Genomic DNA, 12,560 nt, shown 5'->3' with positions numbered 1-12,560 from the left:
TTTTACCCTTTAATTGGAGCATTTAGCTTATTTATAATAAATGTAACCACTGATACATTCATGTTAAATCTAGTGTTTCATGTGATTTTTGTTTATTCTACATGTTCTCAATTCCTTATTTTCCCTCTTTTTTGATCTTTATTTTTAAGTGCTAATTATTTCATAAAATTTCATACAAAATAGAAATTAATATAAATGCAAAGTATATCAATTAAATTTAAATAGAGCCAAAGATTTTAATATTTTTAAATGAAAAAGTAAAACCTTTTCACATTATATGAAATTATTCATATTTTAGATGTATGTGGCTTGAATTGTCACTTTTTTCTTAGACTTAAAACAATGATTTCCATTAAACTTAATTAGGCTATGTATTGTTAAATATTATTTGAAAAATCGCAAGTGCAAACAGATTCTAAAACTTAAGAATTTACCAATAATCACAACTGATTACTGAACTCTTTTCCATGTTTAACAAGTTTAAAAATCTAGAATACGAATTCTGTCTGGAAATAACTAGCCAAACACCAACTACCTTAAATAAAACTCAGCTTCTAAGATGGTACATAAAGCATAAATAGAATTTGAAGTAAAAAGAAGTTTTTATGCACAAATGAGTTTTGTCAATAACTTTTAAAAACAAAGAAGCTGCAATTTCTCAGATTTTTCTTATTCAGTGCTAGGACTTTTTAACACCATCAAGGGCAAAAAAAAAACCCCAAAAGCTTATGTTAATGTTAAAATTACAAAGAATTTTTAAATGAATTTACAGAAATTTACATTCCAAAGCTTCTAGAGAAGAGCCTCTAATATTTATACATTTGTTTTCATTGAAATGTAGATAATCATATCTGGGAATTACTATTAACTGCTAAAAGAAAGGAATAGTCTCTGGGAAATTCCCCAAAGAACTCAGGCTTTAACTTTTACAAACAAGCTCTTAAAACCATTGTTCTGAAGAAAAATTTATCCTGTTAGACTACTGCACTGCTTTCCTTGCTCCTTCAAAGTGAAATCTGATAGCCACTCAGCAATGACCATCTTAATTTGGGTCACATTTTGTGAACAGATAGATGCCTGGCAAAGGAGTAGATACCTGTTTGTATCTCAATTGTTTCGAATTAATGAATTAGGGTTTTATTTATTTAACTTGTTAGAGTTAACAATTGGCAATGTGTACATTATTTTTCTAAAATTGTGTTCATATTTCACACAGATACCTCTTCATACAAAGGACTTGAGTTTGACCTAATACACTAAAACTATAATTAAACCCCAAACTCTGACAAATAATCATCCTATTAAAACAGCGACAGATTCGTTGTTTTTCTCCATTTCTGATGAAAAATTGTCAAGAAACATAAAAATTATATATCATATGTAGAATAATTTTAAAAACTCATTCTCTAAGAAGTGTACAAAAATGCTGTTTTGGAAATATTTCTTTTGAAAAACTAGCTACATTAAAGATAATGGTGTATATTTTTTATATGGTTTCTTGTCCAAGACTTTCGGATATGATTTCTCTATAGTAATTTCCATTGATAATCTGGAACATGGAAAGCATAAATATTTTATCATTACTCAGTCACTTTTAGTTTCTTCTACTTTGCTTTCAAACCAAGAGGCAGTGAAATATTAAAAGCCATCTCACGTGTAGTGGAAATAGAGCAAAATTGCAGAATATTGATACATGCAAAAACAGACATAAATTTCAAGGAGATTTTGATAACAGAAGCAAGTAGTCCTGTAGTCAGCATAAATTGGTGGTGAAAGATTGAGATCTTTGACCATTATCACAAAAGAAAACCCAGAATAAATATGGCAGAATAGAAAACATCTGAGGCATCTTACGGGAGTCCATTCTTCTGTAATGTTGGAAAATGTTCAAATCGGAGTCTGAATGCTTGATTTCATTTGCTGGTTCCCTTCAACTTCTAGAGTCTTCTCTAAATGTAACAAAGCACTTAGGTGAACAGTCCTGCCACCAAATTTTCTGTGTGTTGCCTCTTTATGTTATTCTTTGTCATTAAATCTTTAATCTCTTCATGAGTAACCTAATTTGCTGCTGCTACTAGCTCATATTTTCCATCTTTACTTTCTGAGGAATTAAAATCAGGAGGAGCATTGCCAGGGTCTCCCTAAGGAGTCTCTTTATCTGCTGTTCTTTTCCAGGCTATAAGAAATGATTATCTTGAATGTGATGTGGAGGTTTGTTGAAGTGATTCACGAATTACTAGGACATTTCCTATGTCATCAAAGCACCTATGTATTTAAAAAAACAAACAGGGAATTTTTGAATGCAGATTGATTTGGTATCTACTCGGATAACCTTCATAGAGAATCTGAGGCTCGGCAAGTATCCTCAAGCCCCGTGGACTGGCAACTTCTGGCCTTCTTGATTACTGATTCTTTAAATCAGTAATTTTTTTGCTGTTTTTTAGTTGTGTTGTGCTCTTTCCCTATCCTTAGTGTTCATCCTAGAAATTACAAAATGTATCATTGACTTATCAGTGTCTAATATTAATGGATAATTTTACTCTCCTCCTGGTTAGTACAAGGAGCTTAGAATTCTTAACTTCATTTCTGTAGTTCCTAATGTACATATTATCATGTTTAAATGAATCAGTGTTTATTGAGATTTACTCACAATTGCAACTTTCTTTTCTCTTTATTCTTTTTGTATTTTTGGCCCCTTGATCTCCAACAAGCATTTCCCTATTCTCTGCAAGAATTCGATGAGAATTTAACAATATATTGGACAGTTGAAGAGACAGCGAACTGAAAACTTGCTTATAATTTCCTTTGGGTGCAGGTCTCATGGTGAACTCTTTCAATGTTTTATTCATCTGAAAATGACTATTATCTTTGCTGATTGCGACTTCTAGGTTAGCGGCTTCTTTCTGACTTTTTTGATGCCGTTCAGAAGTCACCTGTCAGTCTGCTGTTACTCTCTTGAAGGTGAGTTGCTCTGGCTGCACTGAAGTTTTCTTTGGTTTTATATAGTTTTCCTATGATCTGTTGAGGTATGGATTTCCTTTTATTTATTCTGTTTGGGATTTATTTGTGTTCCTAAATCTGAAGACTGATGTTTTTCATCAGTTTTGGAAAATTCTAAGCCAAAATCTCCTCAAAAATGACCAGTGTCCATTTTCTCTCCCTCTTCTACATACCTAAACTTGAGGCTTTCTCATGGAATTCTGAGTCTTTTACCTTCTCTTCCATGTTTTCTACCTTTTTGCTGCTTATATGCTGCATTCTTGAGTCTTATGACCTATTTTCAGTTCACTGTCTTCCTCTGTCCAATATAGTGTTACAGTCTCAGTGAATTCTAGATTTTTTAAACAGATTTTTCAGTTGTAGAATTTCAATCTGTTTCTTTTTTAAAACAGAGAAGTCACTTTTTTATAGTTGTTAGCTCCTTCCCTACTGAAATTGCCACAACTTATTTTCCTTCTTGAAAATGGTAAGAATAGTTATACTGTATCTCATAATGCCTGTGACTGTTTTGGTTATTTATCACTGCTGGTTCTTGCTCATGGTATCCTTTCTCCTCATGCTCTATTGTGTGCTGGACATTGTGTTTGAAAAAGTATTTGTTGAAACAATTTGAGACTTAAGATGATAGTCTCTTCCCCCAAAGAGGGGCACTGACAATCTAGAGTGTTCCTGCAATCTCACAGCCTGAGATTTTTTGGGCTATTGATATTTTAAAAAGAAGTGAGTCTACCATCTGGACAAGGGTTGGTTTATTTTTGTTTTATAACTATTCTCAGGGTGTGACCCTTGGGGGACCCAATTCCTAGTATTGGATGGACCCTGAACTCTGACTTTCCCTCCAAGAGGTTGTCAAAAGCACGTATCAGTTACCTCTTCCAGGTCAACAAATGCTCACAGGGCAAACCTTTTCCCAAGTCTTGGATTTCTGTCCTGTAATTCCTTATTATCTTGATATATCTTTGATACTTTTAAGAAGGTTTTAAAATAATATGTTTAATCAAGCTTTTGTGTTTTTTTTTTTTCCCCCAGAGTGTGGTTGGGCTTGGTTAAACTACTCAGTCTCTCACTACCTAAAGCAGAAACCTCCTCCTGCCTTTCATTCCATGTTTCTTGGCTCCCCTTTCCTTTTCTTTCTTTCCTTCCTCTCGCCCCCTTCATTCCTTCATCTTTTAAAATATTGCTGGAATACTCTTTTCAGAAGAGTACATAGAAGGTAAACCTTCAGAGTTCTTGCATGTCATTCTTTCGGTTTCATCTTTGATTAGTAGTTTGATTATGTATAGAATTGTTGATTTAAAGTCATTTTATTTCAGAATTTTGCAGCCATTATTTCACTATTTTTGGCATTTATTGTTGCTAATGAGAAGACTAAGACCATCGTGGTTTTGGTTCCTTTATATCTATAGGAAGTCTCCTGTTTCCTAGGAAAACTAATACCAGAAAAGTCCACTTAATATAAATCTATTTAAATTGAATTGCTTGGGGGTACTGTTTTCCGATAAAAATAAATGATGGCATGATATATTTTCCAAGTTCATATTTCATTTTCCTTAACAATCATGAAGATAGTAATTCTGCAAAAATATTTCAAGACTTGCCTCCAAGGGCCTGTCTTAAATCCTTTGGTTTTAAAATGAAATCACTTTTGAAGACCCTTTCTTGTCATTCTCCTGGTTGACTTTTCCCCTCATCCATCCGTAATTGACCTAACTCTGCTAATTCTCATTTAGCAGTAGCTTTGTTGGTGACTCAGGTCATCAGCCCTTTTATCACCTCTGTGAAATCTAACATCTTGCCAAGATTTGCAGTTTTACTTTAAGGTCAATTTATGCTCTGTATTTTTATTAAACATTTATTAAATATTTATTGTTTACTTATTTTAATCATATATTTATTAAAAATTCAATAACAGATTGAACAAAGTAGACTCCGATGTGATTTGTGAGGACAAATGTTTGTGTGACGTGGGATGGGCATCTGAGTCAGGACAAATTTTACAAGTGGCCGGCCCATTAATGAATATTTTTGAGCTATAACTGCTTCCTGTGCGATCTCACGGCAGCAAAAACTCAGGTGGTGAATACATTAAACAACAAGGAGCTTCCATAGCCCTTTCCTGGAAGTTTCCAGGATATTCTCTTTATCCTTGGTGTGTTGCAAAATTTCATGGAGGTATTTCTAGGTGTTGGTCTTCCGCATTCATTCTGCTCAGCATTCGCTTCTTTTGGTGTGAAGCCAGGTGTCTTCAATGCTGGAACATTTGCTTCTTTGCTTTTATTTTATCTGACAATATGATTCATCTACTTGCCATCTTCCAGAGGTTTTAATAAATCTCTGGTCTACTGATGGCTCTCTCTCCCCCTTTTTTAGTGCTGCTGTGTGCTTCCCTTCCTAGCATCTGTATTTTTTGTTTGTCATTTTTACAGGAATTTTGGAGGAAGAGAAGGTAAATATCTATGTAAATAGTCTGCTATGTAGAACCAGAAGCTTCAGGATTATTTATATTAGATGCAGAGTATTTTATTGAATGGAAATCTCAATCTCTTTCTCTTCCTCCACTCCCTGTATCAATGTATGTATGAAAAATGTCAGTGTGTTGTTCTAATACACTGTGGAACAGCGTGACTTTTCTGGACATAGATGTGTTTACAATTCCATTTTCATATATATTGCATGGCTTAATGGCTTGAGAAATAAAAACAAAAAGAGAAATCAAAAAATCTCTCCCTATCTTACTTATATTTATCTCCATATATATTTATCTCTGTACCAAATCCCTATTACTAGATATTTAGGTTGTTTATGATTCCTCAAAATTATTCTAAAAATGCTTCCCATTAGTTTATGACGTTTCTGATTTTAAAATCTGCCTTTTCTCTGGATGCATGTAAAATTTTTATGAGCAGAATACTATTTTAACTTGGATACATTTACGTTCCATGTCAAACAAATACTCCATTTTTTCTGAATGTGATAACCATTTGAGCCCTAAATAGGAGAGACTGGTTCTTTTAGGGCCAAATAAGGAGAAGATTTAAAGTGAAGGGCTTTTGACAGCCAACCTGGAGAGACAGAAATACTCTTGGAGAGTGGCCTCTGTTTTCCAGTACATTGCAGACTATGCCCGAAGGGGAGAGTGGTGTAATTGCTGGCACCGAGAGGCTTACATGCTAAAGGCAACCACATTTATCCCGCGCCTCAGGGTTAGGCAGTCATCTCTGGAGCAAAAGAGAGGCATTCTCTTATTAGGGGAGGTGGAAACCAAAGGTCAGTAGATGGGGTTTTTGGCTGTCTACTAGGAAAAAGATACATTTTAAGATATTATGTATGGATAAAATAAAATTTTTGAATATGAGTTCCAAATCAGTTATGCTAAACAATCCAACATTGGTTCTCTTTTTGAAGTTTTCCTTCATTGATTTGCACAAAAGAAAGATGAGCCTGAAAATATATGTTGTTCTAATGATCAGGTCTTGTTGGTACCAGTGACTAAGCTGCTGAAATCTTTATTAATGAAGTGACATTCAGAGCTCAGGTATTTTAAAAATAACACCAGGGCCTATAGAAAGGCTTCTCAATGGGCTGTGGAAAATTAATCCTCCAGATAGCACCTGTTTCTTTAAATGCTCCATTGCTCCCAATTAATCAGAAGGGTGGATGTGCCGAACTTTAAGTTGTAACTGCGTTCCTTCTCCCAGGAGCAGCGCTAGATGGTGTGTTCCAGGACAGAGAGTGGCCAAGATTTATCCCTTTGTGTACACAGATAGTCAAAGCTCAAAAATGACATAGGAGGAAGTTTTTGTTAAAAGGTGAAAATGACTATCACTCTAAATTGAAAATTAAAAAATTTAAAAATAATTAAAATTGAAATTAAGCACAGCTTCAGTTTTAATTTTCATTTTTTCTTCAATTTTATTTATTAACAGCTAATTATTCTCCTTACCAATGGCAGGTAATTCTGCTCATCTGTTAAGAGGTATCCCTTTTGGATAAACTGGGGAGTTAGAGATTTACAAATGTTAGCCACTATCTATAAAAATAGATTTTAAAATGTTTCTTCTGTATAGCACAGAGAACTGTGTTCAGTATTTTGTAATAACATTTAATGAAAAAGAATATGAAAATGAATATATGTATGCATATGCATGACTGGGACATTGTGCTGTACACTGGAAATTGACACATTGTAACTGTATTTCAACTAAAAATAAACAAATAAATAAAGCACATTAAAGTACTCAAAAAAAAAAAAAAAGAGGTACCCCTTTTGAGTCTAGTGTCTTATCCTTGAACTGGTGGTAGGCTTCCCAGAGGTGTTCTGTGAGCCGGCTCAGGTGTGGGAACATCTCTGAAGCTACTCTGAGTCAGCTGGCATGAGGTGCAGTGAAAGAAGATTGGGCTGGGAGTCAAAAGCTCTAGGTCTAACCTTGGCTAAGCCAAGACGTGAAGAATAAACAGGACTACAATCTATGAACGTGTGTGGAAGCAAAATACTAATATTTTTATATACACTGGAGAGTTTCTGGGATCCCTCTTGGAGAAAAAGGAAGAAAATGCCTTTTTGTCCTCTCCTCCACTGATAGCTCCCTGAACCTACTAGTTGATTCAGGCTGCTATAACAAACTTCTGTAGACTGAGTGGCTTAAAAAACAGAAGTTAATTTTCTCACTGTTGCGAGTGTTAGAAGTTCATGCTCAAGGTTCCAGCCAATTCAGTTTCTGGTGAGAACCCTCTTTATAGCTTGTAAATAGCTGCCATCTTGTTATGTCCTCGTGCACCTTTCATTTTCCGTGCTTTTTGGTGTCTCTTCTTATAAGGACACTATTATCAGATCAGGGCCTCACCCTTATGGCCTCATTTAAGCTTGAGCTTCTTTTTTTCAAATTGAAGTATATTCAGTTTACAGTGTTGTGTCAGTTTCTGGTGTATGGCATAATAGCTCAGTCATACATATATGTATGTTCATTTTCATATTCCTTTTCATTATAGGTTGCTATAAGATATTGAATGTAGTTCCCTGTGCTATAAACTTGTTGTTTATCTATTTTATATATAGTAGCCAGTATCTGCAAATCTCGGACTCCCAATTTATCCCTTTCTACCTCCTTCCCCCCTCATAGCTGTAAGTTTGTCTTCTATGTCTATGAGTCTGTTTCTGTTTTATAAATAAGTTCATTTGTCTCTTTTTTATATTCCACATATAAGTGATACCATATGATATTTTTCTTTCTCTATCTGACTTTTTTCAAATTACTTCCTTACTCCAAATACAGTCAACCTAGTGGTTAGGGCTTCAACATATGAATTTGGGGGGGGACACAAACATCCAGTCCATAACATTAGGAAAGATTATATTGAACCTATAGAGTCCTCAGCTGTGAACTCATAAGTGACTCATAAGTTGAGGCATCAACAGAGAAAAAATGACTGTGTGCTAAAGATTTGCTTTCCATAACCTCCAGTTAGATTTTCCATTCTTGGCTGGTACTTGAGAAAAAGAACAAAATACTTAAATTTTGAGATGCCTCTGCTAAATGTTTTTTTTTTAATATATATATATATTTATTTAAGTATAGTCAGTTTACAGTGTGTCAGTTTCTGGTGTACAGCACAATACTTCAGTCATACATGAACATGTATAGGTTTGTTTTCATATTCTTTTTCACCATAGGTTGCTACAAGATATTGAATACAGTTCTCTGTGCTATATACTATGAACTTGTTTATCTATTTTATATATAATAGTTAGTATCTGCAAATCTCGAACACCCAATTTCCCCTGCCAAATATTTTTATACAGCTTTGGATGTTGTCAAAACCTTTTGAGACACGTTGGATTCAGGACATCTGCACTAGAGTCATCACACGTAATTGTTTTTATTGATTGTCCCATTGCACATTTCTTAAACAACATCAATACTTTATGTTTGTGGAACCTATGCTCTAAGGACAGAGAGGTAAAATGATATGATTTTAAGGCAGTTACTCTATGTCAGCCATGTAAAACAACAGAAAATGTTACTCTTTAAAACCAAGAGGATAAAGGAGGAAACACTGTAAACAGTACATTTTGGAAAGATGCATCCTTTTAGCCTTGTTAGCACCATTTGGCATTTATGTCACTACTTTGCATGTGGTAGGATCCTGCACAGGGTAGGTGTTGTGATGAAGTGGCACTGGGTCTGTGCCCTGTCCTAGGGTGAGGGAACAGCTAACAAGGAGCTCATGTTGAGGTGGTGGAGTCCCTGAGAGGACAGTGGTTCCAGGAGCACGGGGTATGCATGAAGCATGTGGTGCTCACTTTAGAGCAGTGTGCCAGCAGGCACAGGGGTCCTCACACTTGGCTTAAATTTGGAGCGAGTCCTTGTCATTGTTCTGGAGAACAATCCTGGGTGAGCTTGTCTGTTAGCAGGTTAACCAGGTAAGGAATTGGGCAAATAGAACGATGTAGAAGCTCAGTTACCAGAACTGGGGCACAAGCTCAGGCTTGAGGAAGAGTGACTCGCTTCTGAGACTTGGGAAGGTGAGATTTTAAATCCTTCCTGAAGATGAGGAGCACGATGGCAGGAATTTGGACTTACAAAGGCAGTTCTCCTGCTGCTCTCTGGCTAGTTTTTAGTTTTCTGACCATTTTCTGGGTTAAGATTGATGTGTGTTATCCTCAAATGACAGAGCTCTATTTTCCTGGAAAGACTTTTCAACAAACTTTAAATAATTTTATAATTTTGTATAATTGTAGGTGATGACACTGAAAACTAACGATTTACTCAGGTTTACAAAGCATTTCTAGGAGCAGAGTCAGAATTAGAAGACAAATCCATTTCCCTTAATGGAAAATTTTAGGAAACAACCTTATAGAGACAGTTTTTGCTGTGCTGTGCTGTACTCAGTCTGGTGAGCGTCCTTCTGTATGTTTCTGAAACAATGTTTAATTAGACTCAGCCTTGGTTTTGGCTGAGGCAAACCAAATGTGCTGAACATCCCAGTTTTCCAAAGTGAGGCTCTGGGGCACCTGTGTTAGACACCCCAAGGGCGTGGTCATCTAGGTGTGAGAGCACTGAGTGGAAGAAGCAGAACTGTGGGGGGTCCAAGGTGCTCTGCTCCCATCCCCTCATCATGGAAGGGGATGGCCAAGTGCTTCCTGCTCACCTCAAGCTCTGCCTTGGTGGGGAGAATTGGTGGTGGGGGGGTGCAGTGGACTGGTGGTGTCTTTCTCACGTTTAAGAGCTCTGAGGGTGACAAGCCATTGGGTTGTGTCGGGGGAAAAGTGCACTAATTATGGTGGCAGAGTGGTGGCATTAGGTCTGAAGACCATGCAGAAGAAGGACACATCACCAGAGCAAGCCTTCTGAGGGGCTGCAGATAGTGTTGCTGGTGGGTAGCTGTTGACAGGATTTCAACAAGAATCTGTGGGGATGGGTCACCAGAATGTTCTGACTGAGGTTGGGGTTTGGAAGAGGCCGGTGGAATCAGAGGTTTCACCTCTGTCCTGGGACATGCAACAAGAGGCTTCCAGTGGGAGACTCTGAATTTCTGAGAAATGCACAGACGCACCTTGTGAGTGTAAACATCCACTGAACCAAGAGAACAGCCCTCCACCCACCGCCACACTCTCAGGGGTTCAGAAACCATAGAGTGGGAGGGGGCAGTGGAAGGACAAGGCGGGGAATGGAGGCAGGTGCCAGCGGCCACGCTCGCCTCCCTCACTGCAGGCTTCCTGGGCTGGAGCAGCTCTAGCTGGGGGTGCTTTAACTCTGGAGAATGTGTAGGGCTTGCTTACAGGTCTGAACTACAGATTTCAGATAATGAAAAAAATTTCTTTTGGCTAAAAGCTACGTGAGGACTTTTTAGGATTTGAGAGTAGTCAGAAAAAAGTTACAGGATTTTCTTGAGACTTCATAATTAGGTAGAAGGAAGAAGTAGCCAAAAGGCCAGTTTTAATGGAGTGTGTGTGTGTGTGCGCGCGCGCGCGCGTAAATGGAGGGAGGGGGCAAAGGATAGTAGAGGTACAAATCTGTTAGTTTGTACCTAATGAGGTGATGCTTAGTCAAATAAATGATTACACTTTCGCCGCACCTGGATAAAGTCCATCCAGTACCTGTCGAGCTATTTTGTTCTTAGAGAAAAAAGAATCTGTCATTATAATGTAAGCATCTTGAGTATCAGTTCGCTGCCTTTTTCTCTGACACATAATACAGTGTCTGTCACGTAATAGGCACTCAGTCTGTATTTGTTGGATGAGCAGCTATTTGAGGGTAGCATCACTTAGTACTTAAGAGCTCGGCTTCTGGGTTTAGAGAAACCTGGGTTCAAATCCCCGCTCCACCATTTGCTAGCTCTGTCATTTTAGACAATTTTTAAATGTTTCTCGGTACCTCAGATTCCTGTATTTAAATAAGGATAATAGTAGCTCTACCTCACTGGTCTTTTTTTCAGAATTATATTAGATAACATAACATAATATAAGCACCTGGCCTGACTTATTAAGTGCTCTCAGTATGTAATAGACATAGCTTATCATATTTTATGAACTATTCTGCATTCCAAACTTCTCCCATAAAGAGCTTACATGCTGAGCAGACATTATTTTGATTTGAGTTAAATTTTAGGAAAAAGAAACATGTTGCTTTCAAAAGCTAATTAAAGTCCTTCCTCCCTCTGTCCCACCAACATGTTTTAAGCATATTACCTTGGATGAAGTATGGCGAGGCCAAAACAGCTCAAGAGAGAGAAGCCAGCAAGGGTTTTACAGTTTGCTGGACCCCCAGTTCCTAGGGGAGAGCACAACACACCACGCAGTGCCTCTCAGGGAAGAACCAGGGTTAGTCATGAGTCAGAGCGAGAGAGGAAAACTGCAGGCAGGTGCCTTTACTGTGGTTTCTGAGAGGAAGAAAGGGCGAGGCAGGGCAAACATTTTAGATTGTCTAGTTTGACTCAGCAGGCTCTGGGGCATAGAGGCTGTCCCTGGTTGTGTGGCACCCGGCCCAGGGGGGCAGTTCCTTAGAGCAGGTGTGTAGTGGCCCAGAACGTGAGAGCTGATATTGGAGGTGGTGAGGGGTGTGGAATTAATTGACTGCCCAGGAAGCAGAAATGGCCAGTCTCTAGCCAGGGCCTCAAAACGGGGTCAAGTCAGCGTTTAAAACCCTGTGCTACACTACATAGAGTCAAATGTTAGCAGGAAGTGAGGCTGAGGTTCTTGCTCAGCGGGAGGACTTACCACGTGGGGGTCGTAAATAGTAAGTGCTGCAGATGCGCCCCACCGAGGCAAGGCTTGAGCAGCCCGCCGCCTTTATCCTCAGCAATCTTTTAACGCGTGAGGATTTCCGCCTAAGTGGTGAGCAAAAGGATTATCATCACTTAATGTTTGCTTGGCACAGCACATTTGGGAAGTGTTTCAGCGTAGCTTATTAATTAATGAATTCTGAAGTACCTGTAAGTTGTAAATGTCTCTCTCTATATATATTTATTGAACATTTTCCCACTAAAATCATTGGGTTTGGGTAAACCATAGATTGGCCCATAAATACGGAGCCTCTCATTTTTTTCATGTTAGAGTCTTC

The 12,560-nt window shown here is 37.6% G+C and overlaps 1 pseudogene; it reads right to left on the bottom strand.

Annotated features, from left to right (window-relative positions):
• Positions 1-1,580: 1,580 nt before the first annotated feature.
• Positions 1,581-3,258, bottom strand: LOC135321371 (general transcription factor IIH subunit 3-like; annotated as a pseudogene).
• Between the last annotated feature and the right edge of the window lie 9,302 nt (positions 3,259-12,560).

This window comes from Camelus dromedarius, chromosome 5, assembly GCF_036321535.1.
Source record: "Camelus dromedarius isolate mCamDro1 chromosome 5, mCamDro1.pat, whole genome shotgun sequence".
NCBI classification, from domain to species: domain Eukaryota; kingdom Metazoa; phylum Chordata; class Mammalia; order Artiodactyla; family Camelidae; genus Camelus; species Camelus dromedarius.
The sequence above is the reverse complement of the archived record's forward strand: the minus strand, read 5'-3'. Positions and strand labels throughout refer to the sequence as shown.